We start from the raw sequence: 15,051 nt of genomic DNA on the forward strand, positions 1-15,051 counted from the left end.
ATACCGAAAAGAAATTGCACCAAAAGTAGGCCAGTTATACTATGTAAAGATTGCCCTGTCAGCGGAAAACGCTTATCAGTAGAACGTCTCGGAAAACTCCGAGCGTTCAAAAACTCACTCTTGCTTGCCTTCTATTCTACCCTAATCCTCTCCACTCTGTATTCCAACCGGTTAGGAACGGATTGAAAAAAAAAATGGGAAAGACACAACAAATGCTTTTGACGGGCTAGTCAAAACCGTGTATTTGATCTCATAGGCTTACAATTGTGTTTACATTTACATTTCTTTTTAAGTAACATTGAGGTTCCCGACATTAATTATCGCACTCTGTTAAGTCCTTGTGTGCCTGCGGAGATCTCACGGTAGTCTTCATGCACCAGCTTCATTGCCGCCTTACCGCCGTCGTCGTCCAGGTGGTGTGGCTTCCCTGCAGAACCCTGGTGACCATCCCGGCGACAGCGAGGTCCTTGATCTCGAGGTTGCGTAGGTACTCAGCCGACTGCCGACAAAGTGCTCGTCTCCAGGAAACGGTGAGCGTCCGACCTCGACGCTCGTCGTCCCGAGCAGCGCTGAAGCCTGCCTGGTGAGGTCTTCGTTGCTGCCGTACTTCTCTGCTTTCTGTCGGTGCGCCGCGCTGAGTGGAGGTCCTGCCGCTACGATCTGGATGTCTATCATGTGGCCAAATCCATCCCTCGTAGCCAGGAGGTCCGGCTTGAACCTTCCGGTCGCCGTAGTGAAGAGGTGCTCCAGGAGAACCGTGTACCCCTTTTGATTCAGCCTCATTTCCCTTACCCCCGATGTTCCGTAATCGACTCCGAGATATCTCCAGGTGTCCAGAACCCCGACTTGCGTCAGGGATTCCCCGGGAACGGAGAATCGTGCCGTTTCGCAAATTTTCATTTTCTACTTTTTACCGTCGGGTATTAGGGAGAGTACTGTCGACTTCCCCGGGTTCACCTCGAGCCCGTACCTGGACGCTGAGGACTCGAAAGCCCTCAGCGCTGTCCGGAGACCAAGCTATGTCGACGAGACCAGCACGACGTCGTCCGCCAGCGCCAGGTCTCCGATTCTGCTTCCCTCTAGACTGTATCCAATGTGGGGTGGGACTCCTACCAGAATTTGGTCCATCACCCAGTTGAACAGAATCGGAGATAATCGGTCGCCCTGGCGCACTCCGCGGTTAGGCTGGATCGTGTGCGATCTCCCTCTCCTGGACTCCAGGTACGTGCTCCTCTTGAGAGTCTCGGCTATGTAAGCTACCCAGCTACGGGTACCCCTTTCTCAGGTATAGCGGCCATAGGCCCTCTCTACTGACGGAATCGAATGCCTTCGTGAGGTCGAGGGTCGCGAAATGTAGGCCGTTGAGTCTCTTCGCATCACGGATCAGAGCGTCGAGCAAGATAATATTTTCCGCCGTCCCGTCAATGCCTTCTGTAAAGCCTTTTTGCTCGGGGACGTGCTGGATTGTGCTCGACAGCCTCTTCACTAGAATCCTATGATAGTGTCCAATGATAACGGAGACCACCATGATAGGTCGGTAGTCTAACGGCCCAGGGTCCTCTTTCTTGGGGGTGAGGACGGTCCGATCTTCGAGAAAGCTCTTAGTTGGCCGCCCGATCTCCTGGAGGAGCCTGTACACCAGCACTCTCAGGAGAACTGGCTATGTAAACTGCCCTCCACATCCGCTCCGTCACTCCATCAGGTCCCGGCTGGTGCGTATGGGCAGTTTGGCGTTCATCGCTTCCTCTGGCGTGATCGGCTGTATCAGGTTTTCATTTGTATTCGCGGACCAGGTGATGGGTCCTGTCCACGGGGCCGACCTCGCTTCGAGTACGGGACGCCACACGCTTTCAAGCTGTGTCAACTCGTACCGAGTGCACACCCTCCTCCCTTCGAGGATTGGTCCAGTTCCTGGGTCGTATGTGTTGTTCTTACTACGGGTGGGAAGACTGTTCGGAACCAAGTTCCTAGGTCCTCCACCCTCGCTACACCATCAGTACAGAATCTGGATGCTATTGCCCTCAATTCTTTCGAATTGTGCGACTCAACGCCTGATGCCGCTTCCACTGCGGCCTCAACGGCTTCTTTGTTTACTGCAGAGACACACGGTCCGTTAGGTTCGTTGCGGTGCGAATACGGTCAGAACCCTTTGCTGGGCAAGAATCTCTTTATATTTCGTATTTTTATTTCTGAGTCCCTTGAGAGCTTCTAGGGATCTTCCAGGAAAAACCGGCAGGAGCCGCATATTCATGTGGCGGACTCCTTCACGTTCAGCAGCTACCTCGGCTGCGGCAAGGATCCTCATTTCCTTCTCGGACCACCTCGCTTTGGTTGGCCTCGCTGATACCGTCGCATTCGCCTCCACTGGGTGGGCTCTCCTCCGGTGTACGCCTAGGCCCGTCGCCGTGATGAAGCTCCTAGAGCAGGTCCCACACACACGGTCCAGCGGCACTTCCACTGGTGCATGGTACAGGTACCTCATCGGTGGTTGAGGATTTATTATTTTCATTTCCTTTCTTGCTTTTCGTGCCTGTATTATGTCGGAGAAAGGGGTTGGCAGCCCCAGACCCTCTTTAAAGCCTCAGCCATTGATTACTCCTACACGCCGTGGTGGGCAGGTCAGCAGGCACATGGGAGGGCTGCTCCCTTCTTACGCCCTCTGTTGGGAGGGTGCTAGAGATATATGGCCAACGCCGGTGTCCTTCATCATTGAGTAGCAACTCTGTCATTAGCTCAAGGAGAACCCGCATACCCGGGTTACTTCCTTTGAGGTCATAGTTCCTCTAGCCGACATATCCCCGTTAGCTAGACCAACCCGCAATCTCCTCCCCGATCAAGTAGTGAATACTATCAGGATCGGAGAAAAAAAGAAGGACGGGTGGTAATCCGGCGGTACCACTGGGAGGTGGGGTTGTCTTGATCGAGAGAGGCTAAGTCATCGAAGATGATGTATTCGCATCTCGACCCCTTCTTCACCATTGGACTCTCTCGGTTGACCCACCTATCAATGTCGTAGCTCATCCAGGGTAGAACAGAGAGAGTCATAGTTACACCCGCCAATATACTATATATTTTCCTATATAGAAACTGAATATAGGAAAATTACACAAATGCTTTTCAATAGTAACTCGCTCAAAAGCATAAATGTAATGATGAGTTACAAAACATAAATTAAGGCCTATATTAAGTACCAAACTGGAAAGGAACAAAATTCAACTCCCACCCGGACTGAAAAAAATTTCACACTCCCAATTTCAAATAAAGAAATAGTAGCCAAATAAATGGCATGGCTTGTTCAAAAGAATAAAAAAAAAAGAAAATTTATGTCTTCACCTGAAAAACGTGAGATCAAACCTTCATGTAATACTTTAGATCTAGTCAAAAAATAGAACAGACAAAACACAAGCAAAAGTGCAAAGGCCTCCACCCTTAGTCTTAAGCAATGTGTCTGAAATGAAGCCAATATACGAAGCTCTTCAAGAACAGAAAATTAACTTTAAAGATAAACTCATGAACAATGACCAAATAAAAATTAACATTGACAAAGAAACTGAATATAGGAAAATTACACAACTCATAAACAGCTCAAAAAACATGGAGTGGCATACATATGAAAATAAACAAACAAGGCTCATAAAAGGCATGACCAGGATTTAAATATCTTATGATCCAAGATTCATAAGATATTAATTTCAATATTTCATTCAAAATTAAATTCATTAAATTCAATTCAATTCATTCAAAAATTATTAATTTAACTTGCCTTCGTAACGAAGGTATTAAGATAATATCAGCTGTTAATAAAATAAGAAAGACGAGTTAAAGCCGTGCTTTTAAGGAAAAATTAATAATTAAATATTTACTCATAGTATTGCTTTTCAAAGAAAGTAGGAAAGTCCTCTATGACGAACTGTACCAGCTGAGGGAGGTAACCGAACCTCTCAGCTGGGAGAGTTTACTTGTGTCGGAAAAGGTCGAGGCCTACAAATTGATTTATGCATTCTTCCAGGACTGCGATGTTACTATGTTAAACGAGGCGTGGACGTGAGCTTCCCTAGAGCCGTCGGCTCTAGTCTGGCGGGCAGACTCGTCCTCCAGAAATTACTATTAAAAAAAAGTTTATTTATTTATATATTTATTTATATGATTATTATTCAACATTCAAGCAATTTATCTGTGATATTTCTGTATTGTGTATATAAAGTTAATAATTTTACTCGGACGATTGCTGTATGTCATACTCACTTGACATGTCTCTGGAAAGGATGAAATTGAATTAAGTTCCTTTATTTTAGTCTGATCTTTCATCCGCGATACCTAACGGGTTAGTAATACGTTAACTCTTCCTTAAGACAGGGATTATTTAACTTTTAATACATTGTCATCATGAATGCAAGTTTTAATGATCAGAACATTGTGTTTTAGTGAAGTCGACATGATATGGGTTTTGAAAATTATATTTTACTGTTGACTTTTTCCTTGCTATTTTCGTTGTTATTTTCATGCATGAATGAGCAGTCGTTTTTCCTTCTCTTCTACCAAATACGAATTTCTTTTTATCTCGACTGATCGGACGGAATTCTATCATAAATCCCCTAACTCCGTTCCCAATCTGGGCATTAAATTCCTTTTTAGAAAAATCGCTTATTTTGATTGATATAATCAAAAGAAATTGCAATGATTATACCTACAGAAAAGACTAAAAGACACAATGTCTGTTATTCTATTATGTATGGAAAATCTGCAAAATAAACTCAATTTTTTAGTCAAGCGTAAATTTTTATTTAGCTTTTGCTACTTGTTTACAATTTAAATCCACTGGAATGTATTCTTCGGGGTTATCTAAAAAATAAAGTTGTTGCGAATTATCGACAAACTGAAATGTGGCCGAAATAACAATAGACTGGCTATCAACTAGATCCTAAAACTGTTAAAACATAGATCATTGGAGGCAAAGAAACGCAAAAAACAGTTATTGCACATATTACTGAAGAAGGCGAAATACACTCGGAGAAATCTTGGCAAAACTGTAATAGATTCTTTTAGTTGACCACATCCCTTTCAATGTACATGAGAGCTGCTGGTCGATCTATACTGGTCGTTTCCTGCAATGCCAAAAATCCTCGAAAACTACTTTTAAAGAGATTATACTCACCATATATATTTAGAAAATCATTCACTCTCACCAATTCGGATGGCAACAAGATCTAACAAGGTTTTATTGTTATGGAAACCATCCCCTCAGCTCCAGAGAACAGCTTGGTTACGTTCCTAGATGTACCGCAAGCTTTTGATAGAGTCTACTATAGAGTACTAATATGTATCGGGTAATATTTAAAGAAAAAATTAAATATAGTTAGTCAATTGTTTCTTTATTTCGTCGGTTATGCAAATTTGACTTTAATTGCATTTTTGACTTTTAACAAAGTTTATTTTAGTTGGTATCTGAATTAACGAGTTTTTCAATACCTAACGTTTGTCTGTGGTAGATGTTTTTTCATATAAACGATTGGCTTGATGAAAATGCAAATGGCAGAACAAAAACCTCTAATTTTTCAAATTTAAAAGCAGAACTTATTTTAAAAATAATGTTCATTTCTTTTTCTAGGTTAAGTAGCTTATAAGAAAACGAGAAGTATTATAGTTTGTTTACAGCCTTTACTAATTGCTGTAAGATATATAGAATCTGTAGTTTAGTTGATTTTTATTATCTCAGTTTGTTATCCTACTTGTTTAATTTGTAGTATATATTAGTGCATATGTTTTATTAATTTTATACAGCTATTTGAGAAGTTTGCTTTTTCTAGCTTCTAGAAACGTCTCGTTTTTCAGCTTTTTATTGAAGTGTGCAAAAATAAAACTGACTTAAAACGGCTTGTCTTTTCGTGGGTTCAATTCAATTAGACTGTATTGTTAACTACTTAGGGCGGGCTTCTTGGGTAGTTGACCTAGGAAAAAGTTCGCTAGGAGGGTGAGTTGACCATAATGAATTTGTACAACTTAGAACTCACCGGCCTTGTTAGTACCTACCTCAAATTACGCCCGTGCTCTGCGGACGCCAAAAATTCCCGGAAAGAGTTTTTCATATGATACAATTCAATTGGTTTATTTAAGTCGACAATAGGTACTCGAGAAAAAAATCAACTCTTCAACAGCCGGTTTAATAGTCAATTGTAGAATAATAATTCTTCTTTTTTGTTTAATCATTGTCAACAGGCTCAAATGACTCTTCTTGGTTGATTCTTTTACGAAATCATCTGATGTCAGTTGCTTGCCAAATTTAGAAAAAATAGTTTTAGAACATTTGTGTTCTAGTCAAATAGAACCACTCCGCCGTCGCTCTCTTCTCACTTATTACTGTCAACCACGGTTTTCTCTACTAAAAAAATATTAAACATTATTTTTTAAATCCATTAATTTCGTGGTCCGCTTGACCAATTACTAAAGGTTTTTAGTTGAGATAAAAAAGTCAGTAGGAAGGTCAAGGAGGGAAAATTCAAAAGGTGAGGTTGAGATGGGAAGTTAGTGTCCGAGTGGATCGAGGTCACGATAGCTCAAGTGGTAGAGCAGCGGCGTATCTAGCCGAAGATCGTGGGTTCGAATCCCGCTCGTGCCATTGACTTTTGAATCTCAACTAAAATTTGAGTATTTTTTTATTAAAATTTGAGTATGTCTTTTTTAAGATGAGCTTTAACTATCCTTACTGATTATTTATTCGTCATCGAAACCATTTTTAAATTTAATGTAGAGAAGGCTAAGTATTGTCATGAGCGGGATAAATTCCCTTTAGCTAATTTGTACCGTCATAGAGCATGTTTAAATTGAAATTACAAAAAATTTGAATAGTCGTCGGTTGATATGAGGAGTTGGTTCAAGGGGACAAGTCACGATAGCTCAATTGATAGAAGCACCGGGGTACTGATCCGGAATTCTGGGTTCGATTCCCGCTCGTGAAACTAATTTCATTTCAGCCTTTTCTACATTAAATAATAATAATTTAAATTTTAAATAACTAATAAATAATCAATAAGAACAGTTGTAATATGTGATAGTCTCCCTACGTCCATAAATAATTAGATAATTAATTACGTCATTGAGCAGTTATATCATGCCAATTTGTTTGAAAATTGTGGTAAAACGAGGTAAAATTTAAATAGTAGCCTGTTGAGACGAGGAGTTGGCGACCTCGAGGTCGTCACGATTGTTTAAATAAGCTTTAAGTCACGCCTGTAAGTATAAAAGGGGAAATTAACCTCATTTTCCATCTCATCGCTAATTTCTTTATAAATTTTTTCCTCCCTCAATGAGCTAATATTTAGTTAAAGGAAACCCTGACGGACAAGAAGAAATATATACAGGTATACATTCCTCAATCCTCGATATTAAGGCGATGCCATCCTTTCAACAATTCCAAGCTCAGTATTGCCTTTTACAAACCTCCTCGACTATATCTCTTTTCTTTATGAACGGTTTAAGAAAAGGAGATGATGATGATGATGGATACTAGGAAGTCGAGGTGTTTTTGTTTCAAAAGTACTGCAGCCTTCCAGCCTTCCTAGTTTTTCGAGAACTTTCCTAGGTCCTTAGTACAATGCTGGATTCTTCTCGTAAGAAATACCTACTATGTTATTGACTGTCGTTGATACAACTCCTTTCCCTGTGTTTTCTTTGTATCTCAGTTTATGTCTCCATTGACAGTTTGCTTCGCATGCAAAGATGAAGAACACTCATCGAACCCAAATTCCAGCAAATAACTTCATCTTTTGCCAGTCAATTTTGTCCGCTATTTTGAACTTTACGTAGACAAATGACATATTTGGAGACCGCAACAGGCGACATAAAATACCGAACAGATATTATAAAGTACTCAAAAGACTGCTTGACAACATTTATAAAACCAATTTTAACAGAAAGAATCCAGTTAGTCCAATATGTTTCGAACCAATTTATCCGTTTTAAAAGCTCCCAACTGACCTAAATAAGGACCGAACTTAAAGAATATTGTTTTTAAATTATTTGCATTTTCTGTTTTGTTGAAAAGATTAAAGGTATTATAACTTTTAAAATTGCAAATACTACTGTAAGCAAGATGTCGATAAACGGATATCTTATGTCGTTAAACTAATGGTTAACTAATAATTTTATTCATTGCAAGTTATTCTGAAATATTATTTACCAAAGAACGAAAGTCTACGGACATCAACAAAAAAGGAAGTAGAGGGCCTGAATTTAGCAAATATACATATGAATATTCATGGGTGAATTTATAATATTCATCCTCTGCTTGTACAGAAACTTAAAGTATATATATGTAATTTGTAATGATGACACGGCCTCCTAAATTAAATCGATCAGTGAACGTAAGAGACACGGAAAAATGCAATAACTCTGAAATATTGACTGTTATTCAATTCTATTGGTTTAGGTACGGATTTTAATGTTTCTTAATATTATACACTTCTGTGATTAATAAAATACTATTGTTTTAGCAATCGACTGACTTTTACTAAAGTTACATATATAAACTAATATTTGCGTACACGGACGATTTATCAAAAGACGTAAAATGTGGATTTTAACTTTAAACTGTTTTTAACAAAGTTACTCACTGTTCGTTATGGGTCAAATTACAAAATTACGGTCTATGGCCGGTTGGCCATCCCAACTGATAAAACGGTCGGGTAAACCATAAATAACGAGGTAAATGATGTAACAATACTTAATATTTGGGTTCGTAACGCTGAAAACCTTTATTGGTTTAAAAAAACTTTTCTTCAACTTCGGCTAGAAGAGCTTATGAGAAACGCTAATCAAATTCATTTGCACAGCATCCCGCTCTTTTGTAATGAATTTAAACATTCTCTCTTAAACAATATTCGCGAAACTATTACTTTGTCATACTTGTTATAATTTAGCGTTGTTTTCGTTCCATTTAAATATTTGCTTACATGATTATAATCATATCTGAAACATGATGAAAACAAAGCTTCGAAAGATAAAAAATAATAAATCCGATATTAAATAATCAACCCTTTAATTACTTACCCTTACTCGTGTACGTTTGGTTAATTGAAAAAGAAAATTATTCATTGGAAATAGAAACTGAATTTTTTCCACCCCACCGAAACCCATTTCGATGGTCAAGGAAATAGTGTGCTATTGTGCAATTGCTGAGAGACCACTTATCGAATCTGGCTGCCCCTTTGACGACCCTCTTGAACTAACTAGAGATTTATCTCTTTTCAATATACCAAAAGGGCCCATACACTGCACAGACTCTACAAATTGTCGGGAGCCGGTCTATTATGCTCTATTCGCTTTTAATCATCCCGATCATTTCTTAGATTTAAACGTTTCTTTTTGGGTAATCAGCCGAAATTGAAGGAAACGTGTAAGATAAAATAGTCCATAGTGCCATTCAGTCTGGTGGATATTTTGGTTCAAACGTAAAAATTTAAAGGAATTATAAATAAATAAGGTTAAAAAATATTTATAATTTAATTATAATTGTAAAAATTAGAATTTATACATGCTAGAAAATTTTAGATTAAAAAAATTAATGATTGAATCTAAAATTTTCTAGCATTGTATAAATTTTTTATCTAAAATTTTCTAGCATTGTATAAATTTTTTATCTAAAATTTTCTACCATTGTATAAATTTTTTATCTAAAATTTTCTACCATTGTATAAATTCATTTTTTTTAATATAAAATTTTCTAACATTGTATAAATTCATAATATTTTTCCACATCCTACACGTATTTGTAAAATTCAAACAATGTTTATAAATCCCACGCCCTGAAGATGATTTCAATAAAGATCGAAACGGCCATTTCATTTGACGCCGAGAATCGAATTGATTACACGACATTTGAAAAATGGCAAAAAGGAGGGAAAATTCAAAAGGTGTGGTTGAGATGGGAAGTTAGTGTCCGAGTGGATCGAGGTCACGATAGCTCAAGTGGTAGAGCAGTGGCGTATCAAGTCGAAGATCGTGGGTTCGAATCCCGCTCGTGCCATTAACTTTTTTATCTCAACTAAAAACCTTAATTAATTGTAAGATATTACTTGGTCAAGGGACCACGAAACTAGTGAACTTAAAAAGATAGAAACGTTGGCATGATAAAGAAAATGTTTTTCTGAAACCTACATCACACCAGACCGCATCTCACGATCTCTGAATAATCATCACAGTAAAGTTAAGTTTTACATTCTTCGGCTTACTGTCCAAGTAGTACAAAAGGTTTCGTACATTACAAGAAAAAGTGGAAATGATTCCAGTTTTGGTAAAATGTGGGCAGCAGTCAGTGGGCCTGTTAATCGATGTTAGCTTAAAGAATTAATTTACTAACAGATAAAATGATGAATTGATAAATCGTAACTTGTCAAGAAAAATAAAAGTAAGTGAGTGAGTGCAAGGCTAATAGTGAAAGAATGTGAGTGAGTGAGTGAATGAGTGTGTGATAGAAAGAAAGATAAAGTGATGGAGTGACTGAGCGAGTGAGTTTGAGCAAAAAAGTGATTGATTGTGTGAACAAGTGAAAGACAAACAGAAAGTGAGTGAATGAGTAATTGAGTATGTGAGAGAGAACGTGATTAATTCAATATGTGTGTGTGAAAGAGAGAGAGAGAGAGAGAGAGAGAGAGAGAGAGAGAGAGAGAAATAAATTGATTGAGTGAGCGAGCAAGCGAGGTTGAGTGTAAAAAGTGATTGATTTTCACTTCATGTTGTTGATGGAACAAGCGAGAGAGAAACAGAAAGTGAGTGATTGAGAAAAGAGAGTGAGTGCAATGAGTGAGTGAGGAAGTGAGACGGTACGAAATACCATATAAGACGATTCGATCTTTTGTGAATTTCATTTGATCGGTGAATCCCTCTCACTCTTTCACTACTGAAAAATGAAACGTTAGATCAGTATACGTTTTCCCTCGTACTAAGTTCAAGTACAGGTATAAATACTTATTGCTTAAACATGAGACAAAAAAACACGCAATGAAGAAAATTTCAAATTAAAAAAAAAATTTATTTTTTGAACAAAAATTGACCGATCATATGTATTCTAATAGGTACGCAATAGTAATAAACTGATGTGTTAAAATTGTTATTATTGTATTATTATTATAAATAAATATATTTTTTTTGTCTCGGTCTGGATTCAGAATTGTTAGAGCAATGTATAATTCACACTTATACTTACTTAATAAATATTTCATAAAGCAACCGAAGGTTCAAGTCCCGCTCTTGATACTAATTTTTCTTCTCAATCGTCTTTGCATAAAATAAATAATAAACAGATAACTAATTAAATAATCATAAACAGCATATTAAATGAGAGAAAACCTATGAGAAAACAAATCGGCTGCAAAATCCACACGTTTACCCAATTCAAAACGGTACACAACTTAAAAATTAAACTGCTGAACTGAATAAAGAACACAAAAAGCCGGGATAGGAACAGTCAACGACATCATCAGACAACAATCACATTGATGCATGATTAAAACCTTTCACTCTCTTTAAAAAAATAATAAAGGTCTTGTATGAACCAAATAAAACACAAAAACCTCTAAACCGCGCAAGGACAGACTAAAGCGAACACAAACGACAAACAAATATTAAATTACTCCTAAAAAAACTAACAAATATAAGTACTTAAAGATTCTTTGCATACCATGTACTTAGTGTATCTTACGGTTCTCACATCTACTGGCAAGTCAGGTTGGGAGGAACTCGATCTGGGACGACGTGAAGTGTACTTAATCTGGGCAAAGATAGCACTTTATTCGGCCATCGAGATGATCTACCATCTTTCCAGCCATCATGAAAATGACAGTAAAAACGATGAAAGGAACGATTCTGCAGGTCTGGATAAAACCCATTTAATATTATCCAAAGAGCTTAAGCGATCTCAAGACAAATGTTTCCGACGTGTTACTACCATCTAACAGTAATTACACTGTTCGCCAAATTTAACGTACCACTCGATTTATTTAGTTTAAAATTAAATCTATTACCTTTCCGCATTAATCACAGGTAATTAAGAGCTATCCTAGTCCAAATATATAGTAAATAATGTTTTGTTTACTTTTGTACTGATTAATCCCATTTGCACAAAAAGTAGCATTGCGCCCTTTTATTCTGCTACGCCAAAACATTGGTTTAACTTAATTATTTTCATTCGTTAAGTTCATCACTATACTTATTCTTAAACGTTTTTGAACGGGTTCAGTCGGACGTTTGAGTGAGTATGACAGTATCAGGGTTATAGCATTATTAGAGGAAGGATCCAGCCAGCGCAATGTCGCCAGGAGACTCAAAAATCACTCTACAATAGAAAGGGTTCTTTGGTACTTCAGAGAAACCGGGCTTCACACTAGAAGATCAGGAACTAGGGCTACGAGATAAGCAAACTGAGAAGACAAATTCGAAATGTTTCTGTTTCCTCCAGGACTGTAAGAAGAAAGCTAAATGAAAATAACCTCAGTACTTGGCACCCGGCTCGTAGACCTCTTCTTACCACAGGTCAGAATTTGCAGGAACGTGTGAATCAGACATCGGAAGAATGGGGACGAGTTCTATTACAGATGAGGATAGAATTGGCTTATTATTTAGATGGGCGTAATTTCATACGGAGACGCCAGGTGAATGGTAAAAGCCTCAAGCTAATCATTCTTCAGGGGGTATTTCCATGGACGCCTACACCGAATTGGTTGTTGTACGACAAAGATCTCTAACTTCACAGAGGTATGGTGGAAGGGATGCCGGGAAGCGGGGCTTGTGTTCCCCAGGCACTGCAGCCTTCTGGCTTATTGTACCTTCCCAGTTCCCTAGTTTAGTCAATAGACTCAATCCTTCTTCTCAGAAGTATCAGGTCATTGACTGTTATTGCTGCAATTTGGTTCCCTGAGTCTTTTTCGTACGTTAGGTTAAACCTCCATTGAGCTGTTGCTTCGCATTCGAAGATGATATGAGTGGCTGTTTCCTCCTCCTCATTACATAATCTGCAAACGGGGTCATCGCTGTATATATCCATATTGTGTAGATGTTTTCTCAGATACCAGTGACCTGCTAGTAGTCCCACCACTCCTCTGAGTTTGGCCCTCTCCAATTGCAGTAGTGTTTTTGCCAATTTTGGTGAGGGTTGTTTCAGCATAAGTTTACTATGTCTAGCACCGCTAGAGTTTATCCACTTCTCTCTTTGTTTTGTTTGGATCCATTCTGCGATGGAGGATTCTATGTTTGTTTTTGTTATCCCAAGGATAGGTTCGGGGCCTATGTATGGTCTTGCAGATCCTCTTCTGGCCAGTTTGTCCGCCTCTTCGTTACCCAGAATTCCCCTGTGCCCTGACACCCGAGATATCATCAGGTTGTTGTGTTTTCCCAGGTTTTGGAGATTTTGGATACATTCAATGACTAGTTTTGATGTAATTCTTTTACATGCCAATGCTTTAATAGCTGCTTGACTGTCTGATCTTATGAGGATTTTTTTGTCAGTGTAACCTCTTTTGAGATTTTCCAGGACACAAGCGTTGATGGCATGTATTTCTGCTTGAAAGACCGAAGTATACTTCCCTAATGAGTTTGATTGCTCATATTTTGGGCTTGTACAGAAAACGCCTGATCCGGTTCCTTCGTTTGTTTTGGAGCCATCCGTATACCATGTCATTGTATCTGATGCTTTCCTGTGTTCTTCCTCTCCTTTATAGTCTGTTGAGACTTTATAGGAAGTTGTGAAGATTGTTTCCGGGATCATGTAGTCAGTCCCCATTTCTAATAATGGGTGTCTGATTTTATTGATTATGGTTGTATGCCCGAATTGTTTGGTTCTTTTCCAATTTAATTGTTTTTGGAGTCTAAATGAGCTTTTCCTAGCCTCTCCTTGTATGAATATTTCAAGTGGAGGTAGGTTTAGCAAGGTTTCTAATGCGTTTGTAGGGGTTGTTCTCATCGCCCCTGTGATACATACGTTTGCTAATCTTTGTAAGCTGCCTAATGTTTGGGTAGCTACTTTTTGTTAAGCTTTGTTCCACCAGATTAGTGATCCGTAGGTTATTCTGGGTCTTATTACACTTCACAGAGGTACTTACAAGACATAATCGAAGAACATGTAGTGCCCCCCCCCCACATCCGTGAAAAATTCTTTCTAATGCAGGACAACGCCAGGCCCATTGTGGATGACTACCTAAATGAAGTTGGAATTTAAAGCTTGGTGTGGCCGGCTCGAAGTCCAGATTTGAACCCAATCGAACACATTTGAGACCAACTTAAGTGATGAGTACGACGGCGAAACCCAGGTCCTAACACCCTAAAAGAGTTGAAAACAGCCGTTCTTAATAAAGGTAAAATAATTCCTCAGGATTTTACCAGAAATCTTTTCTAAGGAATGCACAAGCATTTAACGGACATAATTCGTGCCGGAGTGGAAATAAATACTCAGTATTAGAGTGGACAATTTTTTTACATATGTATTTCTTTTTTGTTCTTAACTAAATAATTTTTTTTATTTAATAATAACAAATGAACTTTTTCTTTTTAAATACATATCTTATTTTTACATCCATGCCTATATTTGGTACGCAAAATAATACATTAAAATACTTAATAATTATTCAATGTTAAGTATACTTTAATATAATAAAATCGGATGACAATATTTGTCTGATTTTACAATAATAACCCACGTAATCCCTCGTTACATATTAGCCCTGACAACCTGCGTACCAAACGGTATGTAATTATTGCTTTATCCCATCAATAATTGGGTTTCTGTTACCACGGGAGTTTTCAGAAAGACACGTGCGTTGAGGATTTATTCAACAGGCCTGACCTCACACTGAAAATAAACCAATTAGAAACAACGTGTTGTTATTTGTAAACCCGTCGAACCAATAAAATCCGTGTAATTTGATATGTTCACAAATATATAATAAAGTTTAAATCATTTAAATTACATCATTCAACAGAAAGGCATGTCGAAATTCAAAAACGTTTTGCGTGCGTTTTTTTCGAAACTCTATTCGTCCACCAAGAGAAAATTAAATTTTCGTG

This window comes from Cimex lectularius, unplaced genomic scaffold, assembly GCF_000648675.2.
Source record: "Cimex lectularius strain Harlan isolate CLEC.00 unplaced genomic scaffold, Clec_2.1 scaffold259, whole genome shotgun sequence".
NCBI lineage: Eukaryota > Metazoa > Arthropoda > Insecta > Hemiptera > Cimicidae > Cimex > Cimex lectularius.